The following is a 27988-nucleotide window of genomic DNA, read 5'->3' as shown; positions in this document are numbered from 1 at the left end:
CACCATTGCCATCGCTACTTTGCATGTGCAACTATCAGCAGAATGTAAGGGAAGATAGATGGCTCACTCCTCTTTAGCTTAGTTATATTTAACACTGGAAAAAACATGTTTAAGTGGAAAAACACCCACAGTTACTTGCGAAAACCTCCAGTAATTAGTTGCCGATTTGATTATGATTACTAAATCAGTTGGCAAGTAATTTAATAATCGATTCTATTGCGATGAATCCAGTTCCAGTAGGGCAGTTCAGAAGCCACAATGTGAGAGATTGTGAGCACAGGCCAGGGTATCTCCTATAGGTATTATACAGGGCCAGGGTATCTCCTATAGGTATTATAAAGGGCCAGGGTATCTCCTATAGGTATTATAAAGGGCCAGGGTATCTCCTATAGGTATTATAAAGGGCCAGGGTATCTCCTATAGGTATTATAAAGGGCCAGGGTATCTCCTATAGGTATTATAAAGGGCCAGGGTATCTCCTATAGGTATTATAAAGGGCCAGGGTATCTCCTATAGGTATTATAAAGGGCCAGGGTATCTCCTATAGGTATTATAAAGGGCCAGGGTATCTCCTATAGGTATTATAAAGGGCCAGGGTATCTCCTATAGGTATTATAAAGGGCCAGGGTATCTCCTATAGGTATTATAAAGGGCCAGGGTATCTCCTATAGGTATTATAAAGGGTCAGGGTATCTCCTATAGGTATTATAAAGGGCCAGGGTATCTCCTATAGGTATTATAAAGGGCCAGGGTATCTCCTATAGGTATTATAAAGGGCCAGGGTATCTCCTATAGGTATTATACAGTGTGTTACTCTGTGCATGCGGAGCAGGGCCAGGGTATCTCCTATAGGTATTATACAGTGTGTTACTCTGTGCATGTGGAGCAGGGCATTATCCAGACCTTCAGGGTATCCTATAGGTATTATACAGTGTGTTACTCTGTGCATGCGGAGCAGGGCCAGGGTATCTCCTATTGGTATTATACAGTGTGTTACTCTGTGCATGCGGCGCAGGGCATTATCCAGACCTTCAGTGGATGAAGAAAGAGATTCGGGGGAGGGGTGGGTAGGAGCCTTACATCTTCCAACTACAAGAATGAACGGCTTTCACCTAATGGATTAGTGGCATGTAATATTATTAACTGCTACTTGTGTCTTGGCATTGATCAGCTGAAATCTCCTCTTCGTGCTCTTCCGGAGGCCGGGCCGGGACGCTGACGAGTCTTCTGCTGCACCAAGGTGGTGGCGGAGTGCACACTGCACACAAGCCTGTCAGCAGAGGTGTCAGAAGGGGTTATTTATGTGTGAAGCAAAAAAAAAAGAGGAGGTGCGGAAAACCAGGCATGGGGGGATGGGGGGGGGGTTGAAGAGAGGAAAGGAGGAAGAGATGGGTAGGCGGTTTGAGTCATCATCACATATGCCTGTTCGCTCACAGCTCACACGTGTGCACAGCACACTCAAGGATCCATGCAGGCGAGCAACTATAGATGCCAGATTATGCACAGTTTTGTGTGTATGTGTCTGTCTGTCTGTCTGTCTGTCCATTTGAGCATGGAATGTGCTCAGCTGATTGGCTGAGCACGGAATGTGATGTATGATGATAATAAGAGTGCCGCTCACTTCACACGAGTGTGATTTTTCTTCAGAGAATCCTGGCCCACTGTTTGTTTTTACAAAAAAAAAGCAAGATGTGATGAAACAATTTAATTGTGAATCTTGCATGATTAGTAGCCGTTAAATTGTTATGAATCATGTATTCAGGGTTCTTGGAAGTTTCATTATGAAAAACAAAGACCCAATCTGTTAACTAATTTGATTGTGAACCTTGCTTGATTAGAAATGACAAATTATATCACTCTGATGCTCCCGTAGGCTCATTAATTAGCATGGCGCTGCGTTGATGAAAACTGAGGTGTCTTTGAGAGCTCTGTGTTTCAGAGAAAGGACAGAGGGTCTTCCCTCCTGCGGCATTCTGAAACTGATTTATCCAGGGAATTTTGCTGAGCATGCATGCTCTTTTTCCCCCCCCCTGTAGTTTTACATTCATACAGATAAACACACACCAGTCGTTAACCCATTGAGACGTGCAAGACCAGATTCTACATGTCTTATAAATAATAACCTATTTTTCTATATCAGTGTTTCTCAAAAATATTTCATGTCAAGGACCCCTGTATTTGGCTGCCGACCCTCATCTGAAAATATGTTGTTCAGGGACCCCCCAGAGACAAAGATTTGAGTTAAAATGTTTGCGGTGAAAGATATTCAGAGATTTGCACACATTTAAATATATATATATAAAATATATACAAGCTTGTAGGCACTTGTTGCCTTGTTGAGCTTGTAAATCTGCTATTTTTCAACAGATAAAATAATGGTTAAAGTGGTTAAAAGCTATGGTGACACAGAAGCGTTCCAGGTCTAATTGGATTAAGCAGCACAGCTCCACTGGAACGACTTGGACTGAAATGTGTGTGAAATGCGATTAGTAAAGCAAATATAGAAAATATGAATCCTTCTCTTCCCAACTCAAATCATTCTTTCCCACCTTGTACTGGGATTCCAGGACCCCGGCAACCTCACTAATCACTCAACGTCATAAATAGCTCATTGGGCCCAGATTCACTATTCAGACACTCCGGCCCAACTACTGACCACCCGTTCCACTTGCCCGCTTGGGCCCATTCAAATATTATGCACATACACATCATTGTTTTCCCTTGTGAGACTAGTGTTTTGTCAGTGATTGTGTTTTTTGGTGAAAGCTTCTTGTTTAATTACCGCTTCAGGGTTCCGTGAGCCCGATGAATCATTAGTTGAAAGGCAGCTGCGGTAGAAGGGAGCCGTGCGCACCTGCAGTTCACTGAGTGCAAGCGTTCACAACAGTCTGCAGCGGCAGCAAATATAGACTCGAGCAGTGTTTCTTTCGTGCATCTTTGTAAGATGATTTTTTAGGATGACCGGTCTCTTGGCCAAAGTTGCTGAAGTTGGCTTTAATTTAATGCAGCAAATAATTTGTCTCATCTCAGGTCCGCAGATCAATCGCATATATTCAGAAAGTCAGAAAGTCAACCCCCTTCTCGGCTGTCTCCCCCCTTCTCCACTCCCTGCATTGGCTCCCGGTTGCTGCCCGCACAGAGTACAAAACTCTGATGCTGGCCTTCAAAGCAACCAAATGTATGGCACTCCCATATCTTCAAAGTCTTATCGGACCCTACAAACCCTCCCGCACGCTCGGATCAGCCAATGCAGGGAAGCTGGAAGAACATTTACTAAAAACACCGGGACAACGCTCCACACGTCCCAAACTCTTCTCCCTTATGACTCCAAAACTATGGAATGCACTTCCCATTGCAATCAGATCTGCAGACTCACTCCCAATCTTCCGCCGTAGTCGGTAAAACAAATATTTGTTCATCTAATTTCTTCTGTACATAAATCATGCGTTCTGCTACATCACCCTGCAGTTGTTAACTGACTATCCACAGCTTGACTATGCTGTGTATGCCATCTAGCATTATCCCAATTCAGGTCTAACATTGTACTGTACCTAACCAGGAAGGGGCTGTCTGTGGAATGCATGTCTTCGCAAGGTCGGGTGGCCTACCCAGGGCTGTGTAAGTCGTGTGTTTCACAGGGTTCCCACTGTCATGACATTTCTGGAAACGTTTTCCAGTCCTGGAAAAAGGTTTGGAATTTATCAAGGGTCCTGGAATTCATCAAATGTCCTGATTGATTTTTTTGATATGCATTGCTTTTAGCTATTGATTTAGTTCATAAAAAAATGTACACGAAATATGTAACATAAGTTGTTTATCGCCGAACGGGCTGCATGATTGCAGCCTAATGTGTACCGGGTCCGGACGTGACAAAAAGAATAGCTCACAACGTACTGCAGCCCTAGGATAGGTAGTTGGAATTATACCTTTCTATATTCTATGCTTTTTTTTTGCCTATGGGCATTGCACATAGGAGTAAGAGACTCATTATTGTGCTGAATGATTGTTAATATAGGCCTAGAAACTGGGTTAAATATACTGGAAAGGTTTATTTAATGAATTGGTAAAAATGTGTTGGAACCCTGTTTTCAGTCGCCAGGGCCCGAGGAATTGCGTTTCTATGACGGTATGGTCAAAACTGAAAGTGTGCTCAGTAGAGGACCCTCATGTCATTGACACAAATAAAACATTTTAACAATCATTTGAAAATACCAGATCTAAAAGCTCAGTATGTGTCACGCAGTGTGGCACATTCTGAGCTTGTAGATCATCTATCTTAGAAATAATTTAGATTTTTTTTGCTGTGAACTTGTGTGAAGTGGTTCAGTGTTAAGTGGAAAGTGTCAACAACACAGCCAAGAACCACCGCAGCATTAGCATTTGGGGCATTAGCGCCTATTACCACTCACCTCTCCCAGTCCCCCGATCTTAATTTTGATGGTGAAGGCATTTTGGCACACAACACGCACAATTAGCCATCGGCTGTCATCCCAGCCACCAACCACCACCGAAGCGTGTAATGATTTGTTGGAGATCATCTGTCACCATCAAAGCATTGCTTGCTCCATCAGTTTTAGCCCCTGAAACATGTCTGTTCAGTTGTACACTTGCGGGGCCAAGCTAATGTTTTAGGTGACAAGCTTGTTCGTTGTGGGGCATCAGATTCTCTAGCTAGATTAATTTAGTGTTGTACATCTTTATGACGAGGTTGGTTCTGTCAACCACTTGAGCCTTGTAGTGTGTACATTCAGCCTTGTAGCGTGTACATTCAGCCTTGTAGCATGTACATTCAGCCTTGTAGCGTGTACATTCAGCCTTGTAGCGTGTACATTCAGCCTTGTAGCGTGTACATTCAGCCTTGTAGCGTGTACATTCAGCCTTGTAGCGTGTACATTCAGCGCAACGTGTATTTAGTGCCCTTGAGAATCCAGTCCTGTAAATGCTACCTGGCCCATGGAAACCCGGTCAACTAAATGTAGGACTTTAAGTGTCGTGGTCATGTCTGAAATGCATGAATTTTTCCTCACCATGTCTTTCATTGCTTGTCTGTACAACTTAGCTGGACAGTGTCCAGAATGTGTATAGAAAATGTGCAAGGATGTTGTTTGCATGCATGTGCACCCTTTTGTGCACCCACGTGCACCCTTTTGTCCCGAACATAACACTAGTCTTCTGATGCCTTCATTGTAATCTATTCACTATACCGAACATACGATACCCTGATAGAAATACTTTTGACCTTTTCATCTCGTCCATACTCCTTTCAGAATGCGGAGATGCATCATAGTCTCGCTGGTGTTATTAAAAATGAATGGTCATGGATATACACGTGACAATAATAGATCATGGTTTAGTATCGTCGTCTGTGTCTCCGTTCCAGGCGAGAAGGGAAGAGTTGTGAGGCGTATAATGTGAGATGAGTTTTTTCTCACGTGTGGTGTGTGTTGCGCAACCTTCCAAAGAATCGCAGCATTGTCTTACTGGGGAGTGCAAAAATGATATGAAGATAGTGTATCTTTTTTTTAGGACTGGCACATAATGGTCTCTTTCACTCTAAAGCAGTGGTAAACATTTGTTTTCTAATTCATGGACTCATTGATTTTTCATTGATTTCTTCATGAAATTACAAAACAAACAAAAACAAAATTGTAATTGATGAAATTAATGCTTAATTGCTTTTTGGCAACGTTTTTAATAATTTAAAACAAAATGTAGGAAATACAAATAAAAGGAGCCATACAAATTGGTCCCCGATCCAACCTTTGGGCCCGATCCAACCTTTGGGCCCGATCCAACCTTTGGTCCCCGATCCAACCTTTGGGCCCGATCCAACCTTTGGGCCCCGATCCAACCTTTGGGCCCGATCCAACCTTTGGGCCCCGACCCAGTGTTTGGGAACCACTGCTCTAAAGGATGTCATGAGGCAGCCATTTGTTTGTTTGTTTTTTTTCGCTGTAAGAGCATCAGAACTGCTGACACGCCACAGATTGAGCTCATTAGGCCTGTAATGGCTTGATTGTGTCTGCTTGCCCATGATACGAGTGTCAGCGTATTAGCGAGCCGCTTGGCCATGCTACGAGTGTTGGCGCATTACAACACCCTATATGTACAAAATTATAGCAAGGGACAGAGCAGGAGCTATTAAACCCTCTATTCCAGGTAACACACACTTAAACAATACTAAGAGAGCTGAGTGATCTTCAACCGCTTATCCGGACTTGGGTCGTGGGGGCAACAGTTCCAGCAGAGATTCCCAGAGCAACATTAGCAACCTCCTCCTGGGGGATCCCGAGGTGTTCCCAGGCCAGTGTGGAGATGTAATTCCCCCAACTGGTCCTTGGTCTGCCCTCACAGTGGGACGTGCAGCGAGGACCTCCCTAGGGAGATGCTCGGGGGGCATCCGTACTAGATGCCCGAACCACCTAATCAGGCTCCTTTCCAAGCGAAGAAGCAGCGGCTCTACTCCGAGTCTCTCTCGTATGACTTCTCACCCTATCTCTAAGGGAGATGCGAGCCACCCGTCTGACTACTAATTTCGGACGCTTGTATCCGCGACTTTATTCTTTCAGTCATGACCCACACTTCATGACCATAATTGAGTAGGAACGAAGATTGCTCGGTAGACGGAGAGCTTTGCCTTCTGGCTCAGCTCTCTTTTCGTCACAACAGTGCGGCACAGTGACCGCAATACCACCTGCTCAGATACTCGTGCACAAGATCCCGAGATACTTAAACTCCTTCACCTGGGGAAAAGTCTCACTCCCTAAATTGAAATATTAAAAGAAAGTAGCTTTATTTTCATGTGGTGAGATTTCAAATATAGTTCTGGAAAAATGTGTGGAAAACAAGGTATGACACTGATGACGATATACTGTAGGTAGCAATACTGCAGTCTCTGTGCAAACCCCCACGGAATCAGTGGAATTGTATTTGATGGGAATTACAGATGCTGTGGTTTTCCCAGCAGACTTAGCAAAGGGGTGAAAACGACTGCCAGGCCTAACCGCATACAGTAATAGTCCCTGACATGGACGCCCCTGCAACCAGCGGGTCCATTTCTAGGGTGAAACGGAGGTTATCACCTTCCATTCCAGTAAAAATGATGTCTGCTGGTGTGGTTTTAAAATAAATATGTTCATGTTTTAGCTCTTACAAGAGCAGTCCCATAACCTCCGCTGGGCATTCGTACCAACATTTTACCGGAAATGTGAGTTTACTTTTGTTGCTTGTTTGCTTTTTAAGACTAGGTTTGTTATGCCGATATATTTAAATGGTGTTCATGAATCCCTAGAGAGCAATCTTACCAGCAGTGGTGAATGATGTCAGACTGAAACACCAAACTAATGCGACCTAAGTGAAAAGGTGCTACAAGTGCAGGCTATAACTCTATAATTGAGAGGTCTAACCTAATTATAAGGCCTTTTCTCTAGTAAACTTGACTTGAGTGGCCTTGGTCGGTCCGGTCTTTAGTCACTCCACATCAAATCTCTTCGTTGAAAACTGATCTATAAGCTCACAACACGTCACATCGCAAGCTTGTTGATCACCTGTTTTCGACAAATCTCCCCCAGAATAGGGATGGTAGGGTTCACGTTGCTTCTACTGTTATCATAACAGTGTTATCATAACATGCTTGTGTGCTTTTGCCCCAATTCTGTCACACAGATGACAGTTTTCCGTATCCCAGCTTTGCGTGAGGGGACGGGACCTATCACGGTTTCCACTGACCTGTGGAAATACAATATTTTAACTAAGTGTAAGGCCACCCTGTCCTCTTTGCGGGTGGCAGTGTGTGTGTGAGAGAGAGAGAGAGAGAGAGAGAGAGAGAGAGGGGGAGAGAGAGAGAGAGGTCTACAAAGCAGCCCATGAGCTGCATTGAGTTCACAAATATAACAGCATTGCATGCACTTTTTTTTCTCTCTGAACAGATTAGGATTAGCAAAAAGGTGGAAAAAGATAATAGTGTGCTAGCTACATAATATCTGTACATCAATATCAATTCAGGAAAATGTTGGGCAATTTCATCTGGTGTAGGAACAAGCGCCGTAATTGAGTACTCGAGATAAAGAATTAAGAGTATGTAAGCAATGCTTTTGGTCCTACAAGGAACAGCACACGTCTTTGTCACATCACAACTAATTTGTTAGTAGCATTACACCATTGTGTGCGTCAATTTAACAACAAAAACAAAAATGCACAAGAACAGATTGGATCATGACATCGGTTACTGGATGTGGGGTTAATGGATAAAAATGGCATTAAAATGTGTTTTTGTTGCATAGAAGAGAGATAGAAAAGCCTTCAAGTGGTGGATGACTTTAATATGGAAAGCCAGCTATACACACATGGCATCATCAGAGCATCTGGTGGAAAACATGGAAACAGAGGGTGAGAAAAACAACTTGTAAAAGAGAAACCCTTGTCTTCAGTTTAATTATCCAAAGAGGGAAGAAGAGCACCTTGGTAGAAGTCTGGAATGCAGATGCCGCACGCACGCACGCACGCACGCACGCACGCACGCACGCACGCACGCACGCACGCACGCACGCACGCACGCACGCACGCACACACACACACACACACAGTGAGATGATGTAATCAATGAATGGAGATTGCTCTACCCTGATGCACGAGAAGATACCATATGGTCTGCAACACACACCCACATACGTCTCTTTTGATTGGTTGAGCCAGCTCATTAAAGTGTGGACCAGAATCTAAGCTGAACCTGTGATGTCTCCCCTGGAGACATCACAGGTTCAGCTTAGAGAGTAAGACCTTTTATTTTTCATCTATTTGTTTATTACATTTCTTTTCCTGGTGCTTATTGTTTAATGCAAAATGCTAGCAGGCACTTACTGTTGCCCTGGTGTATGGTTTGTACGGGATCATGACCGGCTTAAGTTTGTTCTGGTATCATTAAAATGCTTAAGCTATTGGCTAATACTTTAATAATGTACACATTTCACTTCTTGCCTCTGCCCGTTGCAGTGGGGTTTTAGACTTTCATTTGTCCCTGTGGCAGTGCAACTGTGGAACGACTTGTACAGTGAATTGTTGCCAGACCCGATATCTTAGGAGGGATTCACACAATGGTCCCGGATGCGCACTCGGGACGACTTGGCAGATGTTGTGGTAGTGTGAATGCTGCGTACCGTTCCAGGGAGCGGATCACCCAACCGTTCCCGGGACCGCATCGGGACTTTTTCTGTTTTGTGTCTATGGAGTTAAAGGGTAAGACCACTTTTGTAGAGGTTTGGGTTGTGTAGTTACCTTGCCATGATGTAACTCCAAATGTGGACAAGAAATCAAAAATAATTTCTCCAGTGATTAGAAATTGATAATTCAAAATATGCTCCTCATTGACTTACATTGTACGCTGAAACAGCTCTCAAAGTCACTCTTTTAGTACGTAAACAAACACAAACAAAGTTGTTTCAGACAATATAGAGCAACACCAAAACTCATGTGGTTTTATTTCTTCATAAAAATGGTAACTTCCTGTTGATTTTACTATATGAAGATCTGGATCCGGATCCATGGATCCAGTCCGGGTTTTCTTCTGAATAAAAATGGACAAATCAACAGGAAGTTAACATTTTTATGAAAAAATAAAACCACATGAGTTTTGGTGTTGCTCCATATTGTCTGAAACAACTTTGTTTGTGTTTGTTTACGTACTAAAAGAGTGACTTTGAGAGCTGTTTCAGCGTACAATGTAAGTCAATGAGGAGCATATTTTGAATTATCAATTTCTAATCACTGGAGAAATTATTTTTGATTTCTTGTCCACTTTTGGAGTTACATCATGGCAAGGTAACTACACAACCCAAACCTCTACAAAAGTGGTCTTACCCTTTAACATTACTCTAAGGGCAGATTGACACCGAGTCCGTTTGATTCAAACTGTTCCCGAATACAATTGCCTGGTCCCCGCTGGCCATGATTCACATTGGCCTTGAATCTGATTCTTCCGCACCCGAGTACACTTCATTCAACTGTATTCAATGCTTTCACATTGCAGCGAGGGTACAAGGGTTCCGAGTCTCCAACATACTATTGGTCCGAGTGTGACCGACTACCTACCTCAAACCCTAACCTAACCCTAAATGCAAGCATGGAGCAGGGCATGTTCGACTGCATGTCCGACCGTTGTTCCCAAATGTCGGATATTTGGTGTGTCGGATCTGTGTGTGCATCCCTTGCAGTGATCTGTATCCGAGTACACTTCAATCGGTCCCGAGACTACCTCCATGTGGTCCTGGGAATGTTTGGGTGATCTGCTCCGGGGAACGGTACGCATCATTCACACTACCACAACATCTGCCAAGTGGTCCCGAGTGCGGATCCGGGACCATAGTGTAAATCTGCCCTAATAGATAGGTTAGAATATTCAAATATGTCTTCCCTGTGTATTTTTGGTTTCTTCCTGAAAGCTGAAAGACTTTGAGTCAAAAGGCCCAATCGAAATACACCACGTTAGACGTTAGTGGCATCACAATATCATCCCCTCCCCTAACCCCTCCCCCTTTATCATTCGACCACAGCTTTGGGCAAGGCTTCAGTTCAGGTGAGTGGTGCTGAGGTGAATGAACTGGTGGGTGTGGCCCCTGGTAGACATCCCTTTGTGAATGTCCCATCGCGTTCTCCTTCTGGCCTGCATGTGGTCACGTCTATGTTTCATTGGAATGCTACTGTGTGTAATGCAGCCTAGGGCTGTCACGATCACACATTGATGTGGACGATTAATTGTCACACGAATTATTGTGACTAACGATTTAATTGTGTTTTTCCATTGAACATTGGAATGTTACAATTTGTATTTCTGTTTGCCTTTTTAGGCTTTGTAATCACAAATTGCACAGGGCAGATATGACAAATAACTTAAATATATAAATAAATCACTGACATATTTAATATTTTTTGCTGCCACTCTTAATTCACCAGATATACCCTTGTCAATCAGACCTTCTTTTTCCCTTTACTTATTTTTTTTCAAAGCACAGTTCAAAACACCCCGTTTTCTCCTTGAGTCTCCTGTAATGGAATCACACTCAATAATGTGATCGGACAGCAGGGCAGCATGCGTGTACGCACTTGTGTGCACACACGCACACACACACGCACACACACACGCACACACACACACACACACACACACACACACACACACACACACACACTCACACACAGGTACGCACACATCCTCACATACTGCGTGTCCTGACTGTTTACCGCCACTCTGCCGTAACCACTTTCAACCTGGCATTTCAAAAAACTAGCATATGCGACGTGTTCTTTTGAGCTTGTGGATTGGGTATGTTTTGGTGGACAGCACAAAAGTATCACTATTCACAAATAATTCAAAAAAGCTACTGGATCGTGCCCTTCGTACAGCAGTGGTTTACAACCAGTGGTGCGGGTCCATTCAGTTTAATTTTACACTCTCAAGAATTACATTATTGTTCAATACCTGCATTAGGCTAATTTACAAGTAGTCTACACAATTAGAGCATGTAAAATAAGTGGTATTTTGATCAACGTTTGCCTGTTATTTCTCCTAATGGTACCAACATCAATGCAGCATAGAATTGTGGACAAAATCTAAGCTAAATGTCCAATGGTGGTCCGTGGTGACTGGTGAATAAATATTTGATCTGAAACGGGTTGAAAAGCCCTGGTCTACAGAGTGATGGCTGTCGGAGTCACACCGCCACCGGCAGGGTCACAGAACACGGGCCAGCGGTTTCCTTTTGCTTGGCGTGGTAATCTTGCGAGGTCCCGCACACTGGCCCTGGGCACTCTGGGGCTTGTTCATCTTCTGAGCAACTTTAACCACATGAACACTAGCAGCCCACTTCTTTCATGTCATAATAGGAGGAGCATTTGCCAAAAATAGGAAATGTGTTATATGATTGGTGAGAGAAAGAGAGAGAGAGAAAAGGATGGGGCCAAGTATACAGACCTCTGGGGGACCCCCCGGTCAATGAAGTACAGTATATAGGGTTTAAGTGGTTAATATCCTTACTTAACCCATTGAGACCTGAGACCAGATTCTACAAAATGTCTTCCAAATCCTGACAGTTTTATCAGTGGTGCACTGGTTCTCAAACCTTTTAATGTGAAGGACCCACAGAATTATCTGTATTTGGCCGCGGACCCCCATCTGAAAATATGTTGTTTCAGGGACCCCCCAGAAGCAAATATTTGAGTTAAAAACATTTGCTGTGAAAGAATATATATTCAAAGATTTGCACACATTTTCACAGCTTGTAGATCTGCTATTTTTCAACAGGTAAAGTTTAAAATGATGGTTAAAGTGGTTGCTAAGGTGACACTGATGCAGGTCTGACGTCCTCATGCAGGTCTAATTGGGATAAATAGCATGCATCATTTTTCCCCAAACAAAGTACATTTACTTAAGTACTGTAGATAAGTACAATGTTAAGGTATTTGTACTTTACTTCAGTATTTATGTGAAAACATTAGTTAGTTACTAGTTACTTTGTAGATTTTGATTATTATTACAAAACATACACTAACCACTTCAGCCCTATATACATTTCGGCCATTTGCAAATAGCCAATCTAAGCTCACAATGTGTCGCGATGTGACACATTGTGAGCTTGTAAATCTGCTATTTTCAAAAGATTTGCATACATTTATAATCTTGAAATGAGACATTGTGCACAATGAGTACCTTTACTTTTTGTACTTTAACACTTTGACTGTAATTAATTAACCTTAATCTCCCATTGACTGCGGGTGTTTTTCACTAACCTTTGAAGAATCACCCAATGTTGTACGTTGTACTGTATATTTCCACCCACAGGTGCCTTAAAATAGAGCACACGACTGTCCTAGTATCGGAAAATAATCCATAAGCGATCCGTGAAAAGAATAAAGAAAAACAGATCCGATTGTATCGCGCCACCTCCTCCCATAGGATTCCATTGTGGGGACTTTCCACTGGCCCAATACAGCCACGGGGAGAGTTTTTTTTTCCGGTCACGTGATCCAAACATGTGACAAAGAACCCGCGGAAAATATCTCATAAGTTATCAAAAGCGCCCTCCAGGCTCAATAAAACAAAACTCTGGCTTCTCGTGTTTAGCGGGGAAAGACACTATCAATGAAGTCAGGTAAACTCAGGTTAATTTTGAATTGCGGACTTTTACAGTACTTGTAACAGATTTCTATATAGCAGTATTGATACTTTTACTTAAGTACAAAATGTGAGTACTTTTTCCACCATTGGCTATGCTCTGTGTGAGTTTGGTCACTGAGGATTTCATTCAAATCTCACAGTCACAGATTGCCATATGTTTTTTCTTTAGAGTTAATTATAGCATGGAAAAGGAAATAGAGTGGAGTAAATCAACAACACCAGCTTGCACAATTGTCTTATTTATTTTCTTCATTTTAGTCGTTAACCTTCTGAAGCAAAAGGGGCTAAAATAACCATAATGGCTATGATGCGCATACCGGAAAATAACGAGCGCTCCTTTACAAGAAATGGAATTAACAAGCGCTGCACACACGTTTCATCAATTACATTTGGTTTTGCGACACTGCCATGAGGGATTCTATTGCTTTAAGCATTCACAAATCAATGCCTTAAATTTGATATCATTTTCTGTGCTCTGCAGGCGTGCTTTGTGGTAGCTGGCTGGCTGCAGGACTGCAAAGGATTGGCAGATAAGACCCGCTCCCTACCGACTGCCCCAAGAAAGAGTAAGTTCAGCACAAGGACTTCATTTATACGCACCGGTTTCGCACACTGAAAATGACTGATCTACAAGCTTTTGTAGACCGGCCATTTTTCTGCACACAACAAAGTTTGAATTAGGCTTAACGTGACTAATAAACTCAAACCTAAAAAAAGAGTGTGCCACTGTTTAAATACCACAATAATCATAATTTACCTTCTCTTAACAATTTATTAGAGCGCATGCTGTCTCATGTTGGAATTTAGAAATGCTGATGAGCACAAAGTAAGAAATATTGGCCTATTTATTGATATTTTTGGCTGGTCTTGACGACAAAACTCTTTCCACGAGCACATTGGAACCAGGATAACCACTTTGTTTTTGCCTGTCTGGGCTGCTTTTAATCCAATAATAACTTGTAAAATACAGGTCAGTACAGACCTAGTTGTGACAAATCTCTTTAGTGAGGAAAGTGCAGAAATGGAAGTTGCTTTCAGGAAAACATGAAACACACCAAATAAAACACACACACACACACACACACACACACACACACACACACACACACACACACACACACACACACACACACACACACACACACACACACACACACCATTCGTTTGACTAGCAATATCCACTTGTCTTTGATAGACGGCTAGACAGAGTAAAAAGGTTGGGGGAAATCATTCTATGTGAGCTCTGGCTATGATAGGATTATCCAAGATATGCAGGTTGTATTTTGGGCTTGTTGGAGTGCTGGATTGTTGACCATTATTATTGCTCTACTCATGGAAGTGGCAACGCAGATAAAGATTCTTTAAACGCATATTTAGGCGATCCCTTGCAGCATGTCAGCATAATCTAAGTCTTTTAAAGCCAAATGACTACACTGCAAGTGACAAATACCAGTATACCAGTAAATACCATCTGTTTTGTGGACCAAAACTATGGTATGAACTTCCCATTGCAATTAGAAATGCAGGCTCACTCCCAATCTTTCGCCGTAGTCTGAAAACCCATACCTCTTCAGAGTCCATCTTGGCCCGTAGCACTTACACTAGCCTCAATGATCTTACAGGCGTAATGTAATTTAGATTTATAATTTAGCATTTTATTAGATTCATAATTTAGCATTTTATGTAGACGTAGCACTCTACAGTATAATGTACTCATAGCCTCACTGTACAGATAATCTACTGTTAGACAGATATTAGGTTCTTAGGTTGCTTATGATTCTTTATGATAATGTCTATGTATTTGATGTATTACCATGTGTTGTTCTCGCTTACTGTTAATCTCTCTGGATTAAGAGCGTCTGCTAAATGCCTAAATTGTAAATTGTGGACAAAGAAACCAGACTCTGCTAGCATACTGCTATCATACAAACCCAATTACAGAACATGAAGTCTTCATAAAGTTTTCTGAACCTTGCTCATACTGTACTCTGTTGGCCACTGAACAGCCTCGCTGGAACAATCGTGCGTGAGGTGCCTTTCTCCTTCCCCGTTCAGTGTTTCTCCAATGGTCCAAGAATTAAAACCAAGTACCTCATTCCACAAACTGTCTCTCTAATCTTTAGCTACTGCAGTCGGCGTCTGCATATTTTGTTGCATGCTTTGGCAGCAGAACGTTGCATTCCCTGGCGATATTCTTTGGACAACACAATCCAATCGTCCCGACGATGAAGCCACTGATAGCTTGCTATCTCTCAAAACACAATAAAATAAAAATCAAGGTAATTCCTGGATCAGTCTGGTTACCATGGGAAAACTTATAAGCCTTGAACCGACTTGATGAAGGTAGTGTTATCAGTCAGTGGTGGACTAAGTACATTTACTTTATTAATGTACTTAAGTACAATTTTGAGGTATTTGTACTTGAGTATTTCCAATTTCCAATACTTTTACTTCTACTCCACTACATACCAGAGCCAAATATTTTACTTTTACTCCACTACAATTATTTGAAGTTTAGTTTCTAGTTACTTTCTAGATTTTGATTATTATTATAAAACAAACTTCAGCCCTATATAGATTTTGGCCGTTTGAAAATAGCCGATATAAAAGCTCACAATGTGTCACGATGGGACACATTGTAAGCTTGTAGATCTGCTATTTTCAAAAGATTTGAAAACTGAAATGAGACATAATGACTACTTTTACTATTTGTACTTTAAGTAAATTTTGACACCAATACTTTTGTACTATAAGTAAATAAATTTGTAATTCCGGACATTTACTTGTAACAGAGTATTTCTACATTGCATTATTGATACTTTTACTTAACACTTGCTTAGGACGTCCACACACGTCCTATCAAATAAAACCGCGGGGTGCCTGGGACGTGTGGACACGGATTAAGGTCTTTTTTATCTATATAAATGTATACAGGATCAGTACAATCTAAAATGAGAACAGTTTTACGACGGCAATGTAGTCATTTCCTACCCGGCAATGTAGTAAAGGACGATTTCACCTCCAGGTTTTGGGGGGAAATGAAAGGCGGGGGTTTTCAGACAAAAATCTCCCTCATCTGCTTGGCACTCTATAGCGCCTTCTGAAAAGATTTGAAAAGAAAGTATTTGAGTATTATTAAGTAAGTATTTGAGTAATTTTTCCACCACTGGGTATCGGCAAGGAGGACGGTTGACCGTGTGTCCGTGGTCCGTTTTGCCCAAGGATACGACAGCATCCTCCATCGCCCCGTGGTGCGTTTTGCCCAGGGATACGACAGCATCCTCCATCGTTCCACACCTTCAGCAGGCAGCGGAAAAACCTTCTTCTCCGTTCATCTCTCCCCACAGGCTTTAGAGGAGTGTGCTTCTCTTCAAGTTTAGATATTTTTAGAAAAGCTAAAAATGGCAAGAGATCATGAATTCTTCCTCTCTCTTCTGTGTCTTGCCTTGCAATTTGTAACCCAAACCCTTGGGTTCTTGAGTGATGAGGGATGATTCGTTATACAATAGGGCACAGGAATAAACAGGAACCCAATTTCCTTTTTGGGGAATTGCAGCCGTTTGATTTTTGCTGCAGTTGTAATATAACCCACATTTTGTGTAACACACGGGAGTCTGTCCCCGTTACAATGTGCTGGGAGATGGATTGCTATGAGGTGGAGCGCCCCACCTACCAACAGCTTTCAGTACTTCCCACACGACTTGCGGCACCCGTGCTACTCATACGCTGAGTTGGTGAGAGCTACCCAGACACTAACATGTAGGATCGCGTTGAACTTGAACGCGACCCTACATATATCGTTCTCACTCTTCCTCGCTGGTAATGACGAGAGGAGACAGTCACTGGCATGCCTCGTGCGTGTCTCAAGTAGCCTCCATGTTCCGTGCGTGGATGATGGGAGGAAAGAACTGCGTCGCGGGCCACGCTTGCCGTAAGACGTGACTGTAAGCCTCGTCTCCTCATGCCCCCACAGGCTGTTGGGACGGTGGGGCCATGAGCCCAGAGGCGCTGCTCATGTGACGGCGTCAAGAAAGGAAACATCTTAACGGCTCTCTCACTCTCTGTCTGTCTCTCTTCTCTCCCCTCTCTCTCTCTCTCCTGTATAGTTTCCTCCCATTCATCTAATGAAAATATTCTACTATAATTGTAATATATCCACTGAAAGGATATTACAACACTGCTTAACAGACATAAACTCTTGGTCACTCACACCTGAAGTGTGAATTTCGTTTGTGATGAGAGCTGACTGTAGCATTATGTCATTCTGAATGGCTTTCCATCAAGTGTGTGTGCAAACACACGTGCACGGCACGCACGTAAACACATTTGTATGCCTGCTGAGTTACACCGTGTAAGAAACCTCTTTTATACACATACAAAGAACAGAGGCTCCATTAGCAACGCTGAATTTTAAGTATCTTAATCGTCACATCTGTGTGTGTGTGTGTGTGTGTGTGTGTGTGTGTGTGTGTGTGTGTGTGTGTGTGTGTGTGTGTGTGTGTGTGTGTGTGTGTGTGTGTGTGTGTGTGTGTGTGTGTGTGTGTGTGTGTGTGTGTGTGTGTGTGTGTGTGTGTGTGTGTGTGTGGCGCCGGTCACACTGCTTATTCTTTTTTCTTTATTGGTTTTGGGGGGGTGGGGCACAACCCATGGCGTTCTTGTCCTCCCCTCCTCCCCTCGCCTCCGTTACCGTAATGAGCGTTTAGTGCAGTGTATGCAGGTTATCTGCTACAGTACCTGCCATGCCAGGAAACAGTGTGAATCACAGAGTAGTGTGTTGTTATTCTGGGCCACCCATCTCCGAATTGGTGATCCCAAACTCGGAGGCCTCTTAACAGGACGTTGCTTGACAGTGCCACCTCAACACTTCACTATTGCCACCCGAGTACTTGGTGTGAATGAAAGGGCAATTGAATAATGCCGGTCCAAGCCATTTATTCTGCTCTAGGTGAAATCACAATTGAGCCACTGCCTTTACGTTTGCAACCTCACAGCCACTAACACACAAAAGCTGTGCACAATCCAATATCTGCCCATACACAATAGAAATACAACATAACTGTACTTCCACTTTGAACACTGCTTGAGTAGACCACACTCACATTGTTGACCTGCAAGGCATGACAGTTTGATACACAAATAATGCACCACACATGCCTCTGCATAACCACTCTAATCGGCTGGTTCAAATTGCTCAACCCAATGCAAATCCCTGAGAAAATAGGACAGCTGCTGAAAGACCGCAACGCTTGTTTGTTAACTTCTTTTTGGTTACATGGATGCCAAAAAAGCAGGGCACGTGGTGCGAGCGCTATGATCCAGGGTGTTCGGGACGAGTTTGAAAGGATACATAGGGTTGCTCCTGATCTTCTAGGCAATTGCCTTGTTTGCCTGTATGGCCGGCAAGTAAATATCACAATTCATAAAGACACCAAAAATTCACCAAGTGCTGGGTCCATAGTTGTACACTGACACGCGTGGCACAGGTATGAATATAGGTATCATAATAACACAGTGTGGCATAGGGGCAAACCGGGCCTCCCAAGACTGACGGAAGATGAGCCATCGCTCGTCGCAATAGCGCGCCTTATTAAAATGAGTCCTACCACCCCCCCCACCCTCTTCTTCCCCTTGCTGCGAAGGTGACTGCCTCAGATGAATTCATCTTTACACCACCCGCAGAATCTAGGCCAGCCATATTTCATCGCCGACAGAAGCGAGAGAGGTTTTTGCGCTCGTAAGCAGGCAAGCCAATGAAATGAGAAGCAACGGCGGGGGCATTCTTAAGCCCGCACTCTGGGGATTTAGAACGCAGGGAGGGGGGGGTTTATTGGTGGGTGGGGGGGCGTGGGGTTGGGGGTGGGGGCAGAGTGGCTTCATGACGCAGCAGAGAGAGCCGTGTTGTGTGTGACGCAGGGAGAATGAGCGCTTTATGTCGGAGGTACAGTAAAACTAGTCACTGCTCTCCTAGGGGAGAGAGACACACACACACTATTAGGAAATGATTCATGAACAAAAGGTTAAAACTGACATTTCATGAATGAAATGTCAGGGTCCAACCTATATATTTTAATCGAGCATTGCACCTCTCTTGTCTGATCATGGCGCCTAACATGGATTATATAAGTGAGCAGATCGTCATAATAGTTTGCAGCCAGACTTGCAACCACACTTTGTACAATATTATTGTAAGAGCAATTTTTATTTCCCCAGCTTAGCTATCCTGTGGGTTTCAACTCTAGATCCACATTCCACCTCTTATAGGCTAATGCGATCTTATCGGCTAATGCCATCACTGAGTTTCTGAACCCCTTGACCATGAAAATGACTAGCTTTAATAAAAGGAATGGAAGTAATGCTTCAGTAGTAGCCAATAGAGCTTCCCACCACCTTTTCTATATGTGCTCCGTGGTCAGTCCAGGCTGGCCACATGTTTGTGTTCCTCACTTCAGGACCCAGGAGTGCAGGAACAGTCCTTGCCCTGTCTGGTAGATGTGTCTTAACTCATAAGCCCTATTTTATGCAGCATGTTTGTTGTGTGAGGGTGTTGCACAGTGAACATGGCCTACAAGATCACAACACGTCGCATCTCAGCACTCTGTCATCAGTACGATGTCACTACTGAGTACTGATGTCACATTTGGGCATGGCTGACATGGAAATCCTTATACACATAAAGGACACAGAAAGATGTGTACAACAGATACTCTAACAACAGTTAAGGTGTTGGCACACTGGTGCGTTTTTTCGGCCGAATATCGGAGATAACTTCGGAGGGCGTAAAAAAATAATAATCTCACTTTATGTCAATCACGTTTGCAAACTGCCGCCAAATATTTCGTCCGTATAAAGTTTTTTCAGTTCGGGGTCGAATTTGTTTTTGTTTTCCGCAGCTGTTTAGTGGGGTGTTGGACAGGCTGACAGCTACTGATAGTCTAATACTATCGGATCCGCAAAACGCACCAGTGTGCAACCACCTTTACAATGTGGATTGTATTACCGGGTGGGGCATTGATTCCCACCCAGCATTGTTCTCAACTTGCATCGTTCCCGTGTAGGCCATGTGCCTAACGGACACCAGAACATTGTCACCTATACAGGGGTTCGCGACTCAGTTAAATAGGCCTAATTTAGTAGAAGCACAATAATGTTTTTCAGAATGTACTTACTACTTTTGTTTTGAATCTATATGTATGCATAAAAGAGCTTATTCACTGATGTGTGTATATATCATGCCAAAATAGGGATGCCAGCAGGTACAAAGAGGTCAAAATTAGACATGTTTAACTACTGTACACTTTCTCTGTACGGCCCATCAGTAGGACATGTGTTAGTTGAAAGAAATTTATATTTTTGCAAAGGCAATTTGCCAGTTACTTCAGCTGACAGTACAGTATGTGTAGAGTGGATTACACGACGAGTGTAAGCATACAATATATCTATAAATACACCATGTCTGTGTGTGTGTACGGCTGTAATGCACGTAACTCGAGAACCGGTAGCCCCACTGACTTCAAATTCGTTACACACGTTCCACACCCCCACAGGGAGTGCAGTGCCCTGTGTCGAGTCAGTCGGACCCACGGTTGTCCAGAACCGCTACAAAAGTTGTCTGTCCGGGCTCTGGACATCACAACACTCCATATGTGGGCATGCCTGACACAGAACTCGGCATGCCTGACAAAGAACTCCATATATGGACATATAGCTGGCCTGTTCTGACATCACAACACTTCATATTTGGGCAGGCCTGACAAAGAACTCCATATAGGAATAAAAGTACACAGAGAGACAGATACAGAAATCTCCATATATGTGCATAAAAGGGACACAGAGTACTCTGACACAGGTACAATCTTAGAGTATATATGAATAGAGACGGCACCCGGATGAAACCCTGAGGCGAAATGGACATAGTGGCCGAATTTGATATTGCAGCGTGGGCCCAAACACATGAACGCGCTGGTCCGTTGACTATCATTGTGCACGTTCACGATGACACGTGAACGCTGAATGCCTGCAATGATAGTCAGCGGCAGCGCGTTCATGTGTTTGGGCCCAATCCATCCCAGAATGCACTCTGTTCCTACCCAGAATGCACAGTGAAATCGCCTCATGCACTTTTGAGCAACTTAATGCAAGTGGATGGGAGGAGAACGCGGGTGCCGTCTCTATTCATATATACTCTAAGGGTACAATGGGTATTGCAAAGCCCCATGGATGGATCCCCAACTCGGTGCTCTACAGCCGGGCACCGGTCTAGTAAGCTTAAATTCTAGGTGCAGTGATAAAAGCCACACTGAATGCAAACACAGCAGACATAAGAGAGACGGAGGGAGTTCTTTCAAAGGAAGCAATATCCTTGTTTTTTTTAGTGCTTTGTTTCAAACATTTCCGTGGCCCAAAGTACTTCACAGCAACAGTGTTTACTGTGGGCTATACTGCTTATGCAGTGCATTTTGTATGTATGCTCACTCAATTATCATATCCAAATCTTTTATAGTACATAACGGCATGTGTATCGTGTTATGATGCAACTGTGTTATTGTATTGGCTTATTACCAACCTACGCGCCATCCAGCAGCATGTGTTTTTCATGATCCTGAGGCACAAGTGATTCGCAACACTGCACCACAATAGGACATGTTTAGAATTTATTCGTGTTGTTGCTGTCGGGCGGAAAAACCTTGCATGTCCCAAACTGTTAGTTTGTTACAAAGAGTGTGTGGACTGCCAATGGATTAAGTGTAGTTATTATTTACTCACAAGCTCTTAACACTTATGATGCTGCCAGAGTTTGTCAAAACTAAGGCGCTAGAGTGCCAAACAGATGGGCAGATTTTACTCTGGAAAGCCCCAAAACCCCCCAAAACCGGGAGGTATAATGTTCCATTACTACCTTGCGCTACCTCATCTGATCTCTCTTTAGAAGCGTTAATATTCGAAATGAGATGCTTGGATAAGTCAGAAATTAGGACAGAACACTGCTGTTCTGATCAAAACCATGGACAGCGACATAGATTCAGAGATAATGGCAAGTTTTGTCGGCCCGTAAACAACAACCTTTAAAAAGGACCTAAAGACGCCTATGCACGTCCTTAGCACCCCGCGGTTTTATTTAAGGACGTGTAGACACGTCTTTAGCACAAAAGCTGCTAATACCTTTCATTGGTTAGATATTTATCAATCCAAATTAATGCTTGTTTGGTGAACACTAAACATTTCTCAAAAATACCAGGCCTACAAGCTCACAATGTGTCGCATCGCGATATGTTGTAGATCAGCTGTTTTTGCTACTTTTATGCAACGCGATCATATAATGAAGTATGATTTTTTTTTACATTTATGAAAGAAATATGAAATATAGACATACAAGGTTTCTTCCTGACAGCAACGATTTTGTGGGATAGTTCTGCTTTCTCCCTCATGCTCATGCACCCCATACAGTAGTATACCATTCCTCTCTCTTTTCTGTTGTGTCTGTGTCTGTCTGTGTCTCTCTCTCTCTCTCTCTCTCTTTCTCTCTCTCTCTCTCTCTCTCTCTCTCAGTCTGTTACTGTACCTCCTTCAGAAAGCAGAAACACAACACAGATAGCGACGTGCACGCGCAACACACATCCGCACGCCAGTTTCCATCTATCTTTTGTGACGTGTGCCAGACGAGAGACGTCGCATGGATCCAGTATCAAAGCGCGCGTGCGTGTATGTTTTGGAACCCGGGCCGGGCAGGCAAACGCCAGCCAGTTGCAAAAACAATGTAGTCATTGAGACGGAGCGGAGCCAGAGGCCCGCTATCACTTTTCGGTGTAGATTCTAACACAGCCAGAGCGGGGTCTGCACACCGTCACTAGTCTGTGGCATCTGTTTTATACCGCATACACTGCAGATGGGACTCAGGGATTGTCTGCGGCAGTGATTTAACTAACAGTGCACAGCCATTTGTTTAGTTAGCCTTTGTCTCAGGCAGTCACTTGGGCTGAAGATGAGTGCATTTATTGGATGAATTGTGACACGAGGTTTTGTCATGAGCGTAAACTTTGCTTCCATTAACATTATTATCGGTGCATGTGCTGGCACGTCTATGTGCGTTTTGCCTATACACAAACGAGCGGAGCAAAAACACACGTCTTTTAATGACGTATCAGGTGGCAGTCAGAGCCGTTTGAACATGTCATTGCTCTCGAGTACAGCTGAGGCCAGGATGCCACAAGGCAACTCTGTGTGTCAGAAGCAGGCCCCTAGAGTGGTCTCTGTGTGTGTGTGTGTGTGTGTGTGTGTGTGTGTGTGTGTGTGTGTGTGTGTGTGTGTGTGTGTGTGTGTGTGTGTGTGTGTGTGTGTGTGTGTGTGTGTGTGTGTGTGTGTGTGTGTGTGTGTGTGTGTGTGTGTGTGGTTCATGTGCAGTCATCTTGAATCAGATCAACAGAACATGACAAGGGCCTCACCAATACAGGCTCACACCAGCATCTACATGAACTGGTGTTTTGAGGCTGGTATACAATATGTATCATTCATGCCCCCAGCTCAACGTTGCCCTTGACGATGCCAGCTTGTTGACTGGAGATAAATCACCAGCTACCAAGTTGGGGCCCCTGAGCGATGCACTTAACCGCCAACTGTCCTATTATAGTGTATTGAAACTTCTGGATGTCCCGACGACCAAATTGAGGCTTAAGGCCTCTACATAGTCTGATTTGTTCCTTGCGTGGGGGAGTCAAACGGAGACAAAAAAAATAATAGAGGGGACCGTGCCTTTTCTGTCGCAGCCCCTATGGCTGTGGAACACCATCCCCTACTCCATTAGAACCTCCCCTTCTATTGAAGTTTTTAAATCCAGGCTTGCTTGATTGCCCATGATTTTGTTGTTGTTCTTTTTGTTCTTTAAACCATTATTATCATTTCTATTTTTATGATAACCATAGTCGGCTTATAATTGTGCTTTTATTTTCTGTTTTATATGAAATATAATATAATAATAATATTATATTCTGTACAGCACTTTGGTACAATGAAAATGTATAAATAAACGTGATTTGATTTGATTTTGGCTCACCAACTATAGGTACGAGAATCAGCACGAATATGGATGCTAGTTCTTATTATCCAACCATGCACCATATTATATTATTGTATTGTTATACAAAACCTTGTACAGGTATCTCCATATTTCAACTTTTCACATTTTTCCCCCCATGAATGATTGCATTATTTATTTTTTAGTTAACAGTACCATGCAAAAATAGCCTTTCTACAATGCAGCCCATCGCAATGCATTTTGAGCCTGTAGATGTGTAGTACAGGGGCTCTCAACCTCTCTCACGACTCACGACCCCCGGGGGGGGGGGTCCCAAAATTATTAAAAAAATACATAAAGGTAACACTTTATATTAAAGGAGCATTCAGTGATTTGGGTGATTTGGGTCCACCCGGTAACAAGATGCGCACATGCACACGCTCTACAGTGGGGGAAGTACAACAGACCAACAGCACGTGCACCAAGGCCCGCCCCACTCGATCATGATTGGAGGAAGGCCCCTCTCATCCTGATTGGATGAAGGCTTTGCCACCCAAAGCCCAAACTGAAAGGGGTTAACTGGGGACAGGGAGGAACTCCTTATATGGTCAGCGCACTTTATAGTAGGGAGGATTATCCAAAGAATACGAAAAAATAAGTGATATTTGAATTAAGTGAAATCACTGAATATACCTTTAAGGTCGTCTTTATAATGCATTATAGCGCATTCATAATGCATTATAAATGTGCTTATAAGGCATTATACCACTTGTTATAAATGTTTATAATCATGTATAACAACTTATAACCACATTTATAACATATTATAAGTGCTGGTCATAATGCATTATTATGCTCAGTGGAACAGCACATTATAACTATTATAACTTAGGTGGTTATAAAGGCACATAGAGAAGTGCTGTAATGTCTGTGTCATAATGCATTATAACCAATGTGTATTACATGGAATAATGTCTTATAAACATCAATAATATGCTATAGCAGGACTTTGAGACCTTTAAGTAAAGTGGCAACATACTTTAATGGTTATTAGCAGTTGTATCATACCCTATTATAGCATGACTTTGTGACCTTTAAGTAAAGTGACAAAACTTTGTATAATTATTGATGTTTATAAGACATTATTCCATTTAATACACATTGGTTATAATGCATTATGACACAGACATTACAGCACTTCTCTATCTTGTGCTTTGCTATATGAAACCCTCTCAAAAGAGCACCTGTCTACAGTTTTCTCTACATATAAAGGACCCACGTAGCGCTTCTTCTTTTCTTTAAAAAAAAGTTAATTTAACTCTGAGAGTGTACAAATGGAACCAAATGGACCCATTAGGGACCATTTGGTTCTATTCGTACACTCTCCGAGTTACAGACCCATAAGGGTCCATTTGTTTCCTAACTATCATTTAGCTGGGGACCCCCTGGAACGCCCTCAAGGACCCCTAGGGGTCCCCGGACTCCATTTTGGTAACCACTGTATTACAAGACAGGTTATTTTCTCCATCTATTAATTTCTAACCCTCCCGAGTCCGACAGCATTGATATGCATCAATGCATGCAAAACAAGCATCTAATAAATTCACATCAACTTGGTCATGTAGAGTGGACAGAGCGGGCAATGGAATGAGAGCGAGACATTGTTAGTCTTGTCCAATATCGGCCTGGCAATAAATATGCCAACGGGATATTTGTGTGGTTTCGTATTCACGGATGCCAGGTACAAAGGCATTGGGATGCACAGGGTGAACCTCCATTTCACCTGACTTGAACCGCACGCACGCACGCACGCACGCACGCACGCACGCACGCACGCACACACACACAGTCAAAATAAACCAAGCCTTGAATAATAGCCCGCTGTCCATAATAAGCACTGAGTGTACTGCAGTGTTTAGGCAACTCATGTAGGCGAGTAATGCAGATTTCATGGTATATACATGCAAATGCATATACTGTACCACACAAATTCATCCAAACAGGCCCAGCTACAGGCTACATTTACAGTATTCACATATTATATTTAAATTTAAGTGGTCTCTGTTGTGAATGCTTTACACAGAGGAGACATACATTTCCAACAAGACCACTCGGAAGAGTATGTGTATCTCTGTCCGAGGGGTTAAGATCTGGAATGGCCTACCAGAGGAAGTCAAACACACTAGTAACTTTTCAAAATTTTTAAAATTGCTCAAGCTAATCCTTTTGGCCAAATACAGCATACCATAGTGAAATTACGTATATTGTGGATGATGACGTTATTGTATGATCAACTGATACATTTTGTACAGGTATTGATAGTGATGGTAGTATTGATAGTCATTAGCGCTGTCATTATTAATAATTAATTAATTTATACGTTTGATTGCAAAAAATGTGAACAAAAATGACATTACTCAGCAACAACATCAATGATAATGATCATTGGTAATGAGGGTAATGTGAATGAGGATCATAACAACAATAATAATCTAATGGTTATGTAGTGCTCACTGCTGCTATGTAACTCATATGGATCCTGATGGATCTCTACAGTGACACGGGGGTGGGTTTGGTGTAGGGTGGAATTCTCGTATCTGACTTTTGTTTTTGAATCTGTTAATGTTAATGTAATGAGTATTACGAATCACGTTCTGTTGTAAGTAGGATAGGCATTTATAAGCTTTTAGCTTCTGCCTATTCCTTTTGATCATAGTGGCAGCGGTGGCCGAACGGATAGCGGAGCGGTCTTGATACCGGAAGGTTGCCAGTTCGAATCAGCGGTCCGACACGTAAAAATTACCACCGCTGAAGTGCCCTTGAACAAGGCATTGAACCACTACGATGAAATGTTCTATGAGCAGGGCCTGGCTGGAAACAAGTTCTTGAGCTTAGCCCAGATACCCTGGGTAAATATAGTAATCATTTCATTTCATTTCATTTCATTTCATCATCTTCATGTTTTGTTTTGTTTTTGTAACAGCTTCCATTCATTGTCTTTAAATATTGTATTTGAAACTGAAGGATGATCAAATAAACTAAACTAAACACACGCCTCCTGTTTCATTTCAATTCTATGCTGTATTGATGTCGGTACCATAGGAGCGATAACAGGCATCAAACAATTCTTCTACATTCTCTGATTGCGTAGACTTCTTGTAAAATTACTAATGCAGATGTTTAACAATAATTTAACTCTTGAGAGTGTAAAATTAAACCAAATGGACCGGTAACGGTCCATTTGGTTTAATTTAGCTGGGAACCACCTGGAGTGTTACAGTACAGTACAGTACAGTACAGTACAGTACAGTACAGTACAGTACAGTACAGTACAGTACAGTAGAGGGCCCACCTGGGGACCCCCACACGGTAACACTGTCAGACTCATTTCTCAACCATTTCGGGCGCGGGGCGGCTCGCCGGAACCGGGCTGGCCCCCTGGCCATGTTCCTGGGGGTCTGGGTGTTCCGGCGACCCCCCGGGGAATCCCGGGGACCCCCACCGGGTAACTGTCGTTTCTCATCTGTTTCGGACGCGGGCCGGCACCCTAGCCGCGTTCTTGTGCGTCTGGAACTTCCGGGGACCCCCCAGGGACCCCCACACGGAGTTGCACCACTAACTTCACACGGGTGTGATTTTCTTCCTTCTTTTTAATGCAGTACAAATGTATGTATACCAAGATCTCTTGGCTTGACCGAAATCCCCAAAATCTACAAGCTTCAACGCGTCACAGTATGACACATTGTGAACAGCTATTTTCTGAACAACATTCAAAATTGTTGTCGTCGTTTTCGTATTTCGCTTATTATGAT

General features: G+C 42.9%; 1 protein-coding gene across 2 annotated transcripts in view; it reads left to right on the top strand.

Annotated features, from left to right (window-relative positions):
* The window catches only part of adarb1b (adenosine deaminase RNA specific B1b), a 196974-nt gene that overhangs the window by 66001 nt on the left and 102985 nt on the right, over positions 1-27988 (top strand). For both annotated transcript variants that reach the window (XM_079517556.1, XM_079517555.1), the window contains exon 2: positions 13650-13734. The gene's annotated coding sequence lies outside the window, so the exon portion shown is untranslated. The remainder of the gene's footprint in view (positions 1-13649; positions 13735-27988) is intronic.

This window comes from Electrona antarctica (genome assembly GCF_951216825.1).
Source record: "Electrona antarctica genome assembly, chromosome: 13".
Classification (NCBI taxonomy): domain Eukaryota; kingdom Metazoa; phylum Chordata; class Actinopteri; order Myctophiformes; family Myctophidae; genus Electrona; species Electrona antarctica.
This window is presented reverse-complemented; position numbering and strand designations above follow the sequence as displayed.